The sequence below is a fragment of the Stegodyphus dumicola genome, chromosome 4 (assembly GCF_044657685.1).
Source record: "Stegodyphus dumicola isolate Sdum_Otavi_A_Nest chromosome 4, ASM4465768v1".
Taxonomy (NCBI): Eukaryota; Metazoa; Arthropoda; class Arachnida; order Araneae; family Eresidae; genus Stegodyphus; species Stegodyphus dumicola.
Window position 1 is genome coordinate 92,604,698 of NC_140771.1, and position 16,148 is coordinate 92,620,845.

A 16,148-nucleotide genomic window follows, 5' to 3' on the forward strand; every position below is an offset into this window, starting at 1 on the left:
ATAAAGCATTGTCATAACATAGGTATTTTGACACAAGATCGGACTTTTTCTGAAATAACATACCAATTGTTTTACATATTTCGATTCTACGACTCAAATTATGCTTAAATTGTATACTTTTTGGTAAGAAATTTATGAAGAAATTTAAAAATATATCTTAGCGGATATTTCTTAGTTTGCGCTAAGAATAATTCACTTGGTGGACTTCTGAATTTATAGCAACCTATATTCCTTTTCTCTTTTCCATTGTCCACGAGCGGAAAAAAAGTTATCGTTCATACTTTCAAATAATTATAGCAGAGTGCCTAAACCACATTTTCGTTATTATCGCCTTTAATAAATACGCCAAATTTCAAAACGCGCCAAAATGTAAGTTAAAGTATATCTTATCTTAGTAAATTTTGAAAAAAAAAACTTTAATTGTTTGCAGGTATGCTAAGAAGTACATCTACTTTAAGGTGATGGCAAAAACTGTACAGGTTATAATTCAAAATGTTTTCGAAAAATTTATGAACATTATTTAAAAAAAACGGCTTGGCTGCATGGGCGTTTTCGTGGTTTTCCTCATGTGTAACGTATATACGAGCCAGTTTCCCTTAGAAAGTCCTCCACGAAGGCATCCCTCCCCTTAGGCAGATAGCCCTAGTGTGCTTTGCCGTAATTAAATAAACCAAACCAAACCAAACCATTATTTTAAAATATAAATTTTAAAAATAAATAATAAAAAATTGGCTAATTTTTTTTTTTTTTTTTTTTTTTTTTTGGAATGAACCTAAATTTCGAAATATGAAAGGAAGAATCAAATAAGTTTAATAAAAAAGAAATATTAATACATAAATATATAGCAATTTCAATTAACATTGAGGAGCTAAAATTTTGAGAGCTAATTTTTTTAAAAACTACTCTTGCGATTTTTACAAAACGTGGCAGTTTGGCATAATTTGAGTCGTAGAATCGAAACATGGAAAGCAATTGGCATGTCATTTCAGAAAATGTCCGATTTTGTGTCAAAACTCATATATTAAAACAATGCTATATATAAACCTAATACAAATCCTAACTCGCGCTTTTGAGTCATACTAAACGCAAGTTCAGTTTCATCAATCGGCTCAGTAGAACGGAAGCTACGGAACTGTCCCATTTTTTTCGCAGTGTACATATTGGAAAAGCAATAGGCGGTGAAGGATTCCAAGTGAAGGCGAAGGATGTTTCATGGTATGGAAGAAGGGAATTTAAAAGAATCATATGACGATGACGATCATGAAATCATAAATGAAGAACTAGAGGATCTTAAGATAACAGCCGACACTAAGAGCAGGGATAATGAAGAAGATCAACGTAAACGAAGTTAAATGAGTTGATTAAAGAACGATTAAAGCATTGATTGTCTGATTTTGTAGGAGGATGACTCAAATAAAGAAAGAAGAGGACACTTTATTTAAAAAACTTTGACATTTTTACTGCAAGCTGCGTTCGACAATGAGTTGTTTTCGACACTGTTCCAAACCAATATCACCAGCTATTTAAAAAATAATTGTATCATTTGCCTAATTGTTCATTAGTAATAGAAATACTTTCAATTAATATTTGCTTCATTTTCTGCTTCCAATTACAATAGTATTTAGTTTGTATAAACTATACATATTTACTTTAATCTGAACAATAACTAATCTGTTTTATCCATAGAAAGTTAGTTTAGTGGAACGCGATGGTGTCAATTATGTGCAGTGTGTTAATGATGTAGACCCCGTGTTTAGTAAGGGTTTACTGTATATACATAAGAAAATAAGTTTCTTTCATACATATTTCTTTCTTAATAAATTTAATTCTTTATAAGATTATGAAAACAACGACGGAAGATTTGACTTGAGAATGCAAATCACAACGTCATGAGAATATTGTTTTGCTTTTTTAGTACAAGTTGTAATAAAGTATATTTATTTTAAACTATTTTTTTCTTGTTTTTATCATTATATACACAAGGACTGGATGGATGATAACTTGCAAGTACTCTGGACATGGTATGGTTATGCCAATAGTTCAGACATTTTTTATCAAGGTTGACGACACTTATTTATGATCATTATTTTTTCCGAAAGGCATTAGATGGAAGTGAGATAATACATCTGTGTGTATAAAGTATTTTAACTTTTTTATCATAAAAGGAAATGTGCCAACGAAAATGAATTTCTACAGCATTAAATATGTTTAATGGAAAGCTGCACATTTTGCAAAAAATTATAATTTGGATAACCTTGTTTTATTGAAGTATTGTTTGTTTTATATATTAAATTTATTTCTGTAGCAACGTAATTTAACATATTAAAATATTAATTAAAGGTATTATTCAACTGAAAAACCATATTATTAGGTATGTTTTGGCATGGATATCTAATTATATAAGTATTTCTTGTTGTCCGTCAGGAATGTGTTAGTTTTTTAATATAATTGTGAACCACTCTCGGTTTCCGTTAAAATATCTTCCCTACATCTCAAGTCCAAAAGTAAAGTTTTTAGAGCTTTAAATTTTTTTTACAACCTATACAATTTTTTACACCTTAATCACTTTGACGCAGTTGCATGGGAGAAAAATAAATAAAGAAAGAAAGAAAAATCTGAAAGCTCTCAGATTTTACATTAGGCCCAAAGGGGCGTTTTTAAACTTTTTGTATGTTAGCATTATATATTAAATATCATGGTCATCGCACTTAAGCCATAAAATTCAGTTCAACTGCAATATTATAAAATAAATTTTAAATGAGCACATCATTAGAATTTCCGATACACAGTCTTCCGCGCTGGGAAAAAATGTTTTTTTTTTTTTCATACAGTGTTGCCATCGTTCGCTTGGAAGTCGTTGCGTTTGTTAATGAGAAATTCGTTAAAGTGTTACAAAATATGAAATCGATAATAAAATAAATTTCAACTTCCAAATTAGGGCTTTCAGATGCCCATATTCGGTGGAAGATTACGTTACTCAAAATTAAATGGCTCTAGGTATCGTTGTTTAATCACAATGCGCGAAACATACATACATTTATGCAGATGCATCTTTCGTTTTTGTAGAAGATGTCGGTTGATGTAATGAGCAGATTTAAATAATTGTTAAACCTTTGCTAATCAGCACTAAAATCCAGCTTTAGTTAAGGTCGTTGTCTATCCATAAGAAGATGTTCATTCTTACACTGCAGCGCAGAAGACCTCCGACAGTAAGATCTGTTAAGAACAGTCATTTTCGCAATAACCGTAGATAAATTATTGAATATAGATTAATGCAGGTAATGCAGTTCTAGATAACTTTTCTTTCATATCTTTGTGCATGCTCAGTCAGTAAATATCTATTCAGTATATGATCTGGTTGAATGAAAAGATAAAACACCACTAAAAGTTTCTTCTACGGAGATAAAGAATTGGATTTTACTTTCAAATGTAGCCATAGGGTACCAGCGGCCGAGCGGTAAAAGCCGCTAAATACTGGTAAGTCGGTTAAGGGTTCGAGACCTGGCGAACGGGACGCTGCATGGGCGTTTTCGTGACTTTCCCCGTGTGCAACGTGGATACAAGGCAGTTTGTCTTAAAAAGTCCTTCACGGCGTATCTCTCCCTTTCCGTGTAATGCCTAAGGGCTGAATACGTAATAAGTAAAAAATAAATGTAGCCTTGACTTTATTGGATATTACGAGAGCGAAATACAGTCATGATCTCACAGAAAGAGGTACGAGCGCGTGAAATAGCACGATGTTTAGCACTTGTTCAACTACAGTTGGATCGCAAGTGAGTTTAGGGCCTAATTACTGCTAAAGCGCAGAAGACCCATCCTTGTTACCAAATTTATATGCCAGTCCAAAATTCTTATCTAATTTAGGTTAATTCTGTTCTTACCTCCACAAATCTATTAACAAAGCCCTGCATAGTAGGTGGATAATATGCTACTTTGTAATGGTCATTTAGACTGTAAGCTTTTTATCGGACAAAGGCAATTATCTATTTATGTTTATAACAGGAGGCCTCTTTGTGTAAAGAATGTTGTGATTTACAAAACCTAAACATAAATGAATCGCATACTAACTTCAAGGCTGAGGAAACTTATTGCAAGACAATCAAACGTGATCGTTACAATTGGACATATAACAACTGCATTACAAATGATTAAAGGGCAATCATCGGGTGAATTTCTCAGACGAAATATTTTTCTGACAGCACTGTCATCAAATATTCTTATAATCTGACTGGAGCGACGGAGTATTTTCAACTGCACTACTGTGCATGACCATTCTTTGTCACGAACCTGTTTTGTTAACCGTAACATGTTTTAACGTCAAGACTCATGGAGTTAATCATGGGGATCAAGGCTCATGGGGGATAAATTTTAGATCATTTTTCATTTGACAAACAGAATGCAACATGAATCTGTTCCATTTTTGGATTTTTGGAGGTATGATTACGCCGCATTTCTGGACTTAAAAAAATTACAGCATCTGTGAAATTTCGCAGTGTTATGTAACTTGTGTTGCACAGAGAGCAATTTTCCTTTTTTACTTCCTTCTACGAAGTAAAAAGGAAGTATTGTAATCGCGAAAATATTTAGGCAGCATATTTCAACGAAAATATTCATTTTGACCGCTATCGAATGCAATTTAACGATGTTTTTGCGTGATATCTGTACGTAACGACAGAATATAATACTCTTTTTCTTCAAAAAAATTATAAAACTGCTTTAAAATGAATTCTGAATAGAATTTTTCATGGCGTCTGTACGAACGTATGTACGTACGTGCGTGCGTACGTATCTCGCATAACTCAAAAACGAGTAGCCTCAGAACGTTGCAATTTTGTATATAGGACTGCTATAACATGTAGATTTGCACCTCGAATTTTGGTTGCAATCGGCAGCGCCAAACGTATATAAATATATTTATACATCACTCTGTTACCCGGCTCAGTGATCTCAGTTTCTTTACTCTTATATGTTTGTAAATTGTACATTTGTTGCTTTAAAAATGATTGTATTATGTTGTTTTTATCTTCCAATTAAGGTTTTTATGCCTTTAGTAAATCTGTATGCAATATTTTTAGACTTATCAACAATTTTAAAGTTGTCTAAGTGCCGTTAAGCCTTTTTTTTTTATGGCGGCCATTGATGTTTACATTTGAAACAGGAGACTAGCGGATTTGTTGCCAATCTAGAGAAACGTAGCTTCGCTACAACAAAGATAACGCATTCATTTATTATTGCCAATTAAATCATGCTTAATTCTTTCTGGAATTTTTTCGAGGAAATACGTGTTTAAGATTTACTTCGTAATTTTTAATACAGATATTTTGAGTTTTTACGCATTTTTCCCTTGTCGCGAAGTGAGAACCGAATTAATTGAATGATAAATACTCAATCGTCTGTGAAAAACTGTTTCTTCTTTGTTTTGTTTGCTAATTTCTTTTATACGTCGTTCTAGCTTTATTATAGTATTTGAATAGAACATGTGGCAACGATTAGATAATTCTTTAAATGATATAAATTTTGTGCATTCTGAGTTATAATATGAACGAAATATAATACTGTTAAGTGAACCTAGTTAAGTGAACTTCATTTTCTTTTGTCGTAATTAAGTCCTGAGTATAGTTCCTCTTACAGGTCTCGTTAGTTTCCTCGTCCAAAGAAAACAAGATTGCAACTGAATGGATGTTTTGCAGTTCTTGAATCCAGAATTATATACATCTGTGAGAGTACCTAAATCATTAGAGTTCCAAAATCGTGATTTTGATAAACACGTTTGCCAGCATCACTTCGCTCTATTTTCCGGCAGGAAGTGAGTAGTTTCTTTTTAGTCACTGAGGTTTTTAGAGCATTGTCCATTTTCTTGATTGCAATGTTTCGAATGATTAAGTTATAAAAAATTTAGTTTTTAGTCAGTTTCTGAAGAAAATCCGCGATGTTTTAATAGAGTAATCCTCTTATTTTCAGGAAATATGTTGAATTGGATTTCCACTTTCTATAAGCATGTGGTGGTTTGAGCTTTGTAATTTTAGGTGTAAAATTTATTTTAATGGAATCATATAAGAATTCCTTCCCATTCATGGGTTTTATTAAGTTAGAAATGTTCTGTAAGTTTCTTTCAACTACGGACAAGGGCACGGACAAGAAATGGGCAAAAGATGCTTGCTTCAGGAATAGATGGGGCATCTTCTGAAGATTCCTTCTTCACTTTTTGAGAGAAATTCAAAGGTGCCTTCACTTGAAGTTTTAGCTTTACAAATTATACAGTCTAGTGGTTTGGTCATTTTGTTAGCAGAAATATATCTTTCGCTCGATTTCTAATTCTGACTTGGATTTTACACATGAGCAGGGGTATCGCAGTCTTCCATCTTTACAGATGAGAAAAGTCATCATCTCCATTTGAGTAGATTTTTGTTATATGTCTTCTACATCTTTTTTTATCATGCCCGTTTTCTGAAAGTTATTTTCGTCAACCTTCTGGCCTTTAGATGAAATAGTTCAGCTGCATGGTAATTTTAATGTTGTACCAAATAGCTAGACATTTGCAGTTTAATGTATTCATTAGGAATGGCTGAAATGCTTTGGCCATTAACCATTTGATCAAGAGAACTTTACCCAAAATGCATCACTGGAGGAGACACAATTACACCTTCGAAAAAGAGGAAGCTTTGTCTGAGGTATTTTTTAAAGTTTCCCTCCTTCAGCGTCGATATAAGCCATTTTCTGGAAGAAAATCTTTCAGAAAGATATCTAGTCCTTCTGCCAATGCCTTTCGAGATTTTGCCAGAATTAAATTAATCAGCTTGTTACACATATGTTTCGCAATTTCTTGAAATTAAAAATAAGCATATCATTACACAGAATATATCATGCTATAGCACATGGTATTATTTAATTGCAACAAATTTTCCTTTCTGTCCTACTAATGTCTAAAGATATTTTCTTTGTTCATATGCTGCCGTTCATAGGCTTAGATACAAAGTTATAACTAGTAATCCCAAGGATATAACGAAGATGTTCCGAGATATGTTTTAGGATCTTATAGCTTAAGAAAAGAAATCTTTCCAAGAATGGATTTAGTACTCAAAGATAAATAGAAGAACATATCGAAATTTTAAAGCCTTTGTAAACACGAAACAGTGCTTAGACCATAAATTCCGCATTTTCTTTCAAGACACAATTTTCTTTCTTTTAGAAATATGTTAGTATATTGTTGTAAGAATGAAAAATGATAATTATATGAACGCTTAGCTTAGGATTGCCCAATTTTTATTCGATGAAGTAGAAAACGTGAATGGGAATGTAAACATTCAAATGAATTAGTTTAAAGTTTAGAGATTTCTTATAATACTTTCGAGAAAGAACATTAAAATAATACAGAAAAGTGAAGTTGTCATGTAAACTCAGGTTGATCTTACTAAGCATTTGTAATCCACGTTTTTCTATGTCTTCTACAAGCGTACGATGCTTTTGGAGAAATTATTTGATCTGAAACAAGGACAGTTTTCTGCTCTCCTAGTCATCCACTATAAGCATAAAAATGGTTTTACAATGGAATATGAGAAATAAAAGATTCTCGTTAAGCATTTTAAATCGCATTTTCCTATTGAAAAACAAATTTAATGAAACAACTTTGGGGGAAAGTAACGAAAAATAAATCCTTGGGAAAACAAGCATGCAGCTGAATTTTCTGTCTAACCATGTAGTTGAAGTAGAAACAAAAATGATGTCCTTAAACTCACATAAGAACCGTTGCTTAAACTTCCAAGTGTTTGTTTTTGAGATCCGATTGATCCAGAGGAGGACTTGGGAATCCCTAGTTTCCTATCTATGTGTGGGCAGGGCTATTCAGTAGGTTTATGGCAGTTATGGTTAGTTTTTAATAAACTCTAAGAACAGCATCTTTTTCTGAGATAAAGGAAGATAACATACCTGAGTTACAAAAGCGTTAAAGAAGCTATAGTAAGCTACTGAGGAGTCAGTGTTTGGTTATCACAAAGAGAGAGTGTTAGCTGAAATGGAAAGGAAGAGACGTTGTTTTCAAAATTCGGATTTTATGGATTATCAAGCGGATCTCGAGCTTGGCAAACTAAAGTAAGTAATTTAACATTACCTAACTGCTGCATGAGTTTTAGTTCCATTTACATCACCAGAATTATGTAAGAGTCGTATGACATGGATTAATCTAGAAATGACGCAGTGCAAAGAGAGGTTACTATTTTTAGAATTGAGAAGGGGAATTTACGTTGATAATTCAATCGTTTACATATTCTTTATATATATATATATATATATTTCTATGTATATATAGCTAATATTCTCGCATTCATATAAAGCTAATTCAAATTTTAATTTATTAAATTCAATTGTATACAAATAAAAGATTAATTATTGCTGCGAACTAATTTGCAATATCATTTAAATTCAGAAAACATATGTAAATTAAGTGCAAGTATCTAAAAACATGAAAAAATATTTAATAATCCAAAAAATTAATCCTAAAAGTTTTAAAGAATTTTTAAGACTAAATTAATTTGCATAAAGTGAATAATTGTTGACAGGCAGGAGACAGATATTTTCAAGGGGATGTTGCCTCCAAACCTAACTCTTCCCATTTACTCAGTTCGTGTTTCGTCACCCATATAGACATGGGTAAAGAATTATTCAAAACCAGAAGTAGTGATTTTTTTAAATAAGAAATTTAACTATAAAAGAATTTCGAGAAATTTAGTAAGCAAATCGACTAGTAAACAAAATTATTAATTATAAGTACATTTCTAAAGTAATTAAATGTGCAAATCCTAAGTAATTTAGTAACCCTGACCTATTCTGGTACTTCCTCGCCACAAATTATGCATGTAAACCAGAAGTTTTTTAGATACTTGTCATTAATTTACATATGCTTTCTGAATTTGAATGATATTGCAAATTAGTTCGCGGCAATAATTTATCTTTTATTTGTATACAATTGAATTTTCATAATTTAAAATTTAAATTAGTTTTATATGAATGAGAGAATATTCGTTAAATTCAAATTTTATTCCTTGCAGCAATGGTGCAAGAGAATTATTTAATTTTAATTTTATTTTATTTTACTATTTTTTATTTAACTTTAGTATTAATATATATATATATATAAGCATTTGCTGCAGGGTTTGAGAAACTCAAGATGCTTTTAACGGCTGACTATGTGTTGCTATACTGTTATGTCGCGTATTTCAATTATTAATATGTGTTTTAAGTTATTATTATTCTAATGTTTTTATTTGTATTTATGTGTATTTTAATCTGGAAAAAAGTATTCTTAAGCTCTTAAGGTTTTATTTAACTTGTTATTCTTGAGTAGGAATTGTAACAAAGGTGAAAGACGGTTGCAAGGAAACACATCTGATTTATTGGTTATAGCCTTTTAATAACAATGGAGGCAGTTAGGGTGTTGTGTGTCGCCCTTTTAACTCATGGCGTGTGAAACCGAAATCGTCTTCCTTTCGCTTTGTTAAAGTTGCAGTTTTGCTTACTTTAAGACAGTGGGGGGTGTACTAAGTTTAGGTAATTGGATTCTCGTAAAGCTTAGTTTCACTGGTTAGTTGGGGGGTCCATTTTTTTTCTCACGTTGTGTGTACAGATGTTTTTCGGACTGCATTGTCAGATTTTCTGGTGTTTGACTCGTCATGGGTGTGTCATTTTCTCAATTTAGATAACGTAAAATTCCGGGATTGGTAAGATTTAATTTTATGATTTTTGAAAGCCTATGAACTCACAGAGGCGGAGAAACCGAGATTTCCTGGGTGCTTGCACCAGGCTGGAGTTCATTATTCTGATTCTGATTTTTGAGCTAAACGGAAAATGAGAAGCAGAAAGTGTGGCGGGTCTTCTCCCTCGCTGGGCGAGCGACTTGAACCAGCGGGCTGCGGTGATGGTTGTAGCGGAGTCTGATTTGAGTGAATTTTGGGCAGCCGTGATGTGAAGGAGAAAGAAAGATCGAGGGGCGTTTTGCCCTGCAGCGAGCTTTCTGAGCAAGAGGGTTTGAGCTGCGCTTTCTTTTCTCCAGAAGAGGCATTTTTACTGAGAGATGATTAAAAATTTTGTAGTAGATGTAAAGAGCAATTTACTACAGATTTTCCCTCTTCACTCGAATCTCCAGACAATCCTTCGGAAACCGAAACTTTGACATTCCCGAAGTGAATATGTCTGACACTTGGAAGTTTCAAACAGAAGTATGTGTCATTAGAATCCGGCACCTGAGGTTTAAGACTCATAAACATTCCCAGGTAGAAGTATTTGTTATTACTATCCGGCACCTGACACATAGACGTTCCACACAGAAATATGATCCTGAGGAACGAACTTTTCCCTGATCTGGCTGTAAGTTTTACAAAAAGGACTTCATCCTTTTCCAGATATTCTTGTGCAGAATGGACTTCAAGGCGCGAGTGTTAGTTTATTAACTGTGATCAATGTGTTGGCTCAAGGAAATAGACGCATCCCCCAAGGTTGTGTATTCCGAAGAATATGTGAGTGAATTTTTTTAAGATTATTTTCTCTCTCTCTTAGTATTCCCAAATGCCATAGTGTAACAGTTAATAATGATTTATCTACCTGTTTATATTGTTATTACTTATATAAATTAGATATTACACTTAGTAAAATTAAGAAGTGATTTATTATTTCAAGTGATGGCCAGTTTTGGGATGTTTAAAATTTGTTTCACCTACTGAGTTAGTGAGTCAGAAAATGTTCACATTTAATTAATGAGAACCATTTATTTGGAGAATTATAATGTGTTACACCTTCTTAATTCGTGAAAAAAAGTTAAGTATTAATTTAAAATGTTAATTATTGTAAGCTGAAATTTTTGTAACAGATGAGATATTTTCATAGTAAAAATATGTGGTAGGGGATACTGATCAGTTACCCAAGTATTTACTAATAATATAATATATTCAAAAATTTAATAAATGTGTGTTTAAAATTGAATTGCGTTTGTGTATTTATCTTGTATTATACTGTGGTCTGTCATGTCCCTCCATTTGTTTGAGCCGGGAGGCGTTAAGAAACATGGAGTTTAAATGAATTTGGGGTTATTGATATTTCCTTTTGCATAGGTTACTCACAACGCGAACCTAAAATTAAATTGTACTACCACTAAACGATTGATTGATTGATTGATTTGATATACGAATGTTTATAAGAATGGCGTTATGATACATGAATATTATGAATGGGAAAAAAGATTATATTATTTTTTTGAGTAAATTTGTCCGGCACCATAAATCAAAGTTTAAAGTTTAAAAAATATATAAAATGAAAATTTTCAGATATTCAACAAAACTAAGTAATATATTGCCCTAATTTATAAGTTCTTGAGCTACTTGAGTAGGTAGCAGTTACACATTTTGACCGAATATAATTTTAGAGCTTAAATTCGACAGACGGAAAATAATAACAAGCAAGGTTGTTACCGGTGTTTTCCTGGTTAACTATTTTCACGGAAAACCGAACTTGAAAATTAAACGGTTGATTGATAAATATCTTTAAAAATACTGTAAAACTGTTTGAGAAAAAAAGTAATTTTATCAGCTTAATAGTAGATAAATGAAACCTTCAGTGAAATAATTGGTACAAGGAAGCAAACTTTTATTGCTGACAATAGTTTAATTAGTGCTTAGGTCAGTTTTAAGAAAAGGTACCCCTGAGCACTGGTAAACATAGAAATTATTTTTACGTAGGTGAACGATTTAAAAGTTTGGAAACTACTTTCGTAAGTTGATGTTCGTAAGTTCGTAAGTTCGTTTCGTAAGTTTCATGAATAACGTGCAAATTCCTTGTAAATTAGATTTCATCTTTGGTAACTATGGGTATAATAGCTAGGCAACCATGCACATGACAAATATTCAGTTTCCAAAGTCGTCATTTTTATATTCGTTCTTTTTTTTTTTTTTTTTTTTTTTTTTTCTTTTTTCTGTATTCTAAGTTCCAACGGCTTTTATAAAAACATTATGATTATTTTTTGTTTTAAACTCGATTTTTTAAATGTGTGCTTGTAAGCCTTTACTATACTACAAGAAAGAGAAGTGAAATTATTGCAAGAATACATTGTTTTACCGCAAAATCTCTAAATAAAGAAATGCTTCGAATTCTTTGTTAAAGTTGCTGCTACGGAATTTCCACCACACCAAAAACAAAAACCGTTTGTAACCAGGTTTACTGAGTACAGTTTGAAATAAATCTGTATAAAATATGTAATGTTTTACAATAAAAATAACTTTCTTCCTTAAACTTCTTTAAACTTCTCCAAACAGCGCTAAGGTGATTGCGCTAACGTAACTAAGCGAAATTTTATAAGTTTATAAAGATGTGAAACCATATGGATGTTACCGCCTAGTCGGACGGATAACATACGCATACTAGCGAACTTAATGCATTTCGTTTGTTCTCCTGTGAGATAACATTAAAGCTGCATTTTCTAATTCGAAAGGTAATTTGAATTAGCTTTAAATTGTATTCTTTGTTTATGTATTCTACACACTTACGTGTTTTGTGTCTATAACTGGTTAACCAACATCTGTTGATGAATATGCGCTATGAATGTGTGGTCTCCATGTTTGGCGTTTTTTTGGTGATTTCTTGCCAAAGCTGGCGATAAAAATAGTCGCTAGTCGCTAAAACCATTGCCACCTTGGCGATAAGTTGCCACTTTAACGTAATAGCCATTGTAACGTTCTCGTTCGCATATTAGCAAAATGTACACTGCTAGTACAGCGGCTTGAGTTTCGCCAATGACAGTCCAGATGAGGGTCACCATTAACTCCGCCCACATGAGTGATGTCATATTTCTGAAACTGTTCGGAGTTACGAAGTGCGTTCTTTGAATGTACATTTAGTTTTTCGGAATGAAAGTGTTTATATATATGCGTATGTATAACAATTTAATGTTTTTTTTTTTTTTTTGGGAATATTAAGGATTACTCTACTGTTCCAATACAAAATTATATCTAGTCAGATGGAAGTTACTGATGGCTGGAAGATGCATGTAAAGTGTCGTTTACAAATTATTCTGCATATTGATAATCAGAAACTTTTAAGTGATAATGACTTGAATCATCTAATATATACAATGTACCTGCGGGAATTAAACCTTGTGAGGTTAATGCTAAATTAGTGAATCCAAGAGCTAATTTGTGTCAGTAATTAATGCAGTAAATATTTTGAATCAAAATGCCACCAGTAACAATTGCAATGAATTAACATAGTGTGTATCAAGAAATCCTTAAAATACATTTCATATATGTCTATCTGAATATTTACAGCATTATTAACTGTGCTTTGATTTCTTTACGGGATACAATATGCTTTCTATGAAATAAACTTCATTTCATTATTAGAACGTAAAAGAGTATAATAAAGATGAAAAAATGTGTCCACTCTAATGAACATATCGAAATGTAATTGTGCTGTGAAACTACTGAAGTTAAATGATTAACATGTTATTTAATACGAACTGAATACATTTAAGATATGCTACCAGCTCTGATATTTCAAGACTGTTGAATATGCTTATCTATGAAGATTAAATCACTATTAACTGACATTATGGTTCTGATAAAACATATATCATATTTGAAATTTTCATTGTTCAGTATGCATTCTTAGAAAGGAAGTTCATTGTTTTGCTGAAAGGTAAAGAAAATAATAATGAATAACTGTAAGTGCTTAGTGTAATAGACCTACTGATATCTAATTTAGCTATAAAACTACAAATGCTAGATGATGCTGAACATAATTTAACAAGAACTGAATTTAGTAAGATATGTTACCAGTTATGATATTTCCAGAATATCGAAAATGCCTAACAATGAAATATCATTACCTGTTCTAAAGTGTAAGACTGAATTGAATCCAATAAGTACACTTTTATTTCCAGGAAACATACTTCAAGTGAATTGCTTGAATGTATGTTTATAGTTCTTTACATCTGGTTAAATACAGTAAAACTTTCATAAGCCCAAACTAAATGGATTAAAAAAATGACTTAAAGTTGTATTTCAAATTTTACATTTTGTCGGATTAAAAGACTGATTACCTGGAGTTCCACTGACCAGCCAGTTTCCTTTAGAAAGTCCTCGACAAAGGCATCCCTTCCCACAGGCAGATAGACCTAGTGTGCTTTGGCATACTAAACTAAAATGGAACCAAAACCACTCATGGATACATTATATGTCTGAATCCTGTTCCGATAACAGGTTAAAATTGGGATTTTAAAGATATGTGAAAAAGAGTTTTGAATTAAAATCCAGACTATATTTCATTATCTTGTAATAAGAACATTGGACTTAAGATTGCACTGTAATCATTTAATATGAGTTTCACTAATACTGTCATTAATGCTTTATACTTACATTAAGTACTGAAATCAAGATCAGAATGTTATGAATTAGTATTATTGTTCGCATAAGTGCTTCACATTTAGCAGTTCATTCTATTATCAATAATTTAATATCCATTCTTAACAAATAAGAACAATACGATACTAATTATTACATTTATTCATTTACAAGTTGTATGCATTGCAATAATTTCATTTTCCTATATCTTCTTTTACAAAATACTTTCAATCTATAATTCCTTTTTTAAATGTTAATTTCACTTCATCATAAGTAAAATATATCCCCACATTATTGATGAAAAATTATTTAATTAAAATGTTCAAAGTATATGTTACAGAAAACAAACATATTGACGTCTATAATACATTTATTAAAATTTATTTATAATAGTGAAAAAATCAAATTCCCAGATTAATAGATAGAGTTTGAAAAGCAGAGGTCTAAAAAATCATGTAACATTTATTTACATAAGAATGACTGTATATACGTAATGATTACAAGTTATCTTTTAATTAAGAAACAATAACACGCCGAACAAATACTAATTGAGAAGTCAAACAACAAAAATCAGCGTTATATTTCAAAATTTTCACAGGACTAGTTTCGATGCTTTTACCAAACCACCATCCTCAGCTGCAAAACCGCAAATGAACAAGATAGGATGTAATGTTTAGATAAGATAAGAAAGCCTGGACAAGAATAAGCAAGTGGCGCCATCTGTTGATGAAACAACAACTAAAACATAATTTCTTTAAAGACCGAAGGCAAAGATGGATTGGAATTAGGATCGTTAACTAGAACAGAAAGATTTTTTTTTAATATGAAATGCCTCTAGAAAATCCAGTTCTCTAATCGAAGATGTTTTTTGAATAATTTTGGCAGCAGAAAAATTGAAAGTGTGATTTTTGGAACAACAATGTTGAGCAACAGAAGACTTCTGTGTTTCCTTTCATCTAACATATGCCTCATGTTCCTTGACGCGAAATTTAAAGGCTCTCTTAGTTTGGCCAATGTAAATTAAACCACACTGGCAAGGAATCCTATAAATACCGCAGAAATTCATATCCGGGATGGGGTCCTTGAGTATGGAACTCGGAATTTTATTGATGGGAGAATAAATAACTCGAAAGTTAAATTTCTGCAAAATATGTGCAACTTTATAGCTAACTGATGGAAAGAAGGGAATTACAACAGAATTTTTATAATCTCCTAAAACAAGAGTGTGTCTTTTAGTGTGTTGAGATGAGAATTTTTTAACTGCTTGATTAATAATGTTGGATGAAAAGCGCCTGTCAATAGCTATTGCTTTTAAATAATTTATTTCTTCATCAAGGGATAGTTTGGAGGAGCAAACTTGAAGAGCACAGAAAACGTAGGAATAAAATGAAGCTAACTTTTGTTTAGTCGGATGTCATGATTTAAACTGTGGTGGATGGCAAACCGATGAAGGTTTACGGTAAACCGTCGTACTGAAGTTGGATGTGTTACGTGTGACCAGAATGTCGAGAAACGGAAGAGAATTGCAAGTCTCAAGTTCAAAAGTGAACTGAATAGCGGGATCAATAGAACTCATTGTTGAAAGAACTTTATTTAAATCATCTTTATTACTTTCAAACAGAGTAAAAGTATCGTCTACGTAGCATATAATGATAAGACAAGAAAAGCCTGGACAAGAGATAAGCTACTGGCGCCATCTGTTGAAGAAAATAGAACTAAAACATAATTTCTTTAAAGGCTGAATACAAAGATGGATTGAAATTAGGGTCG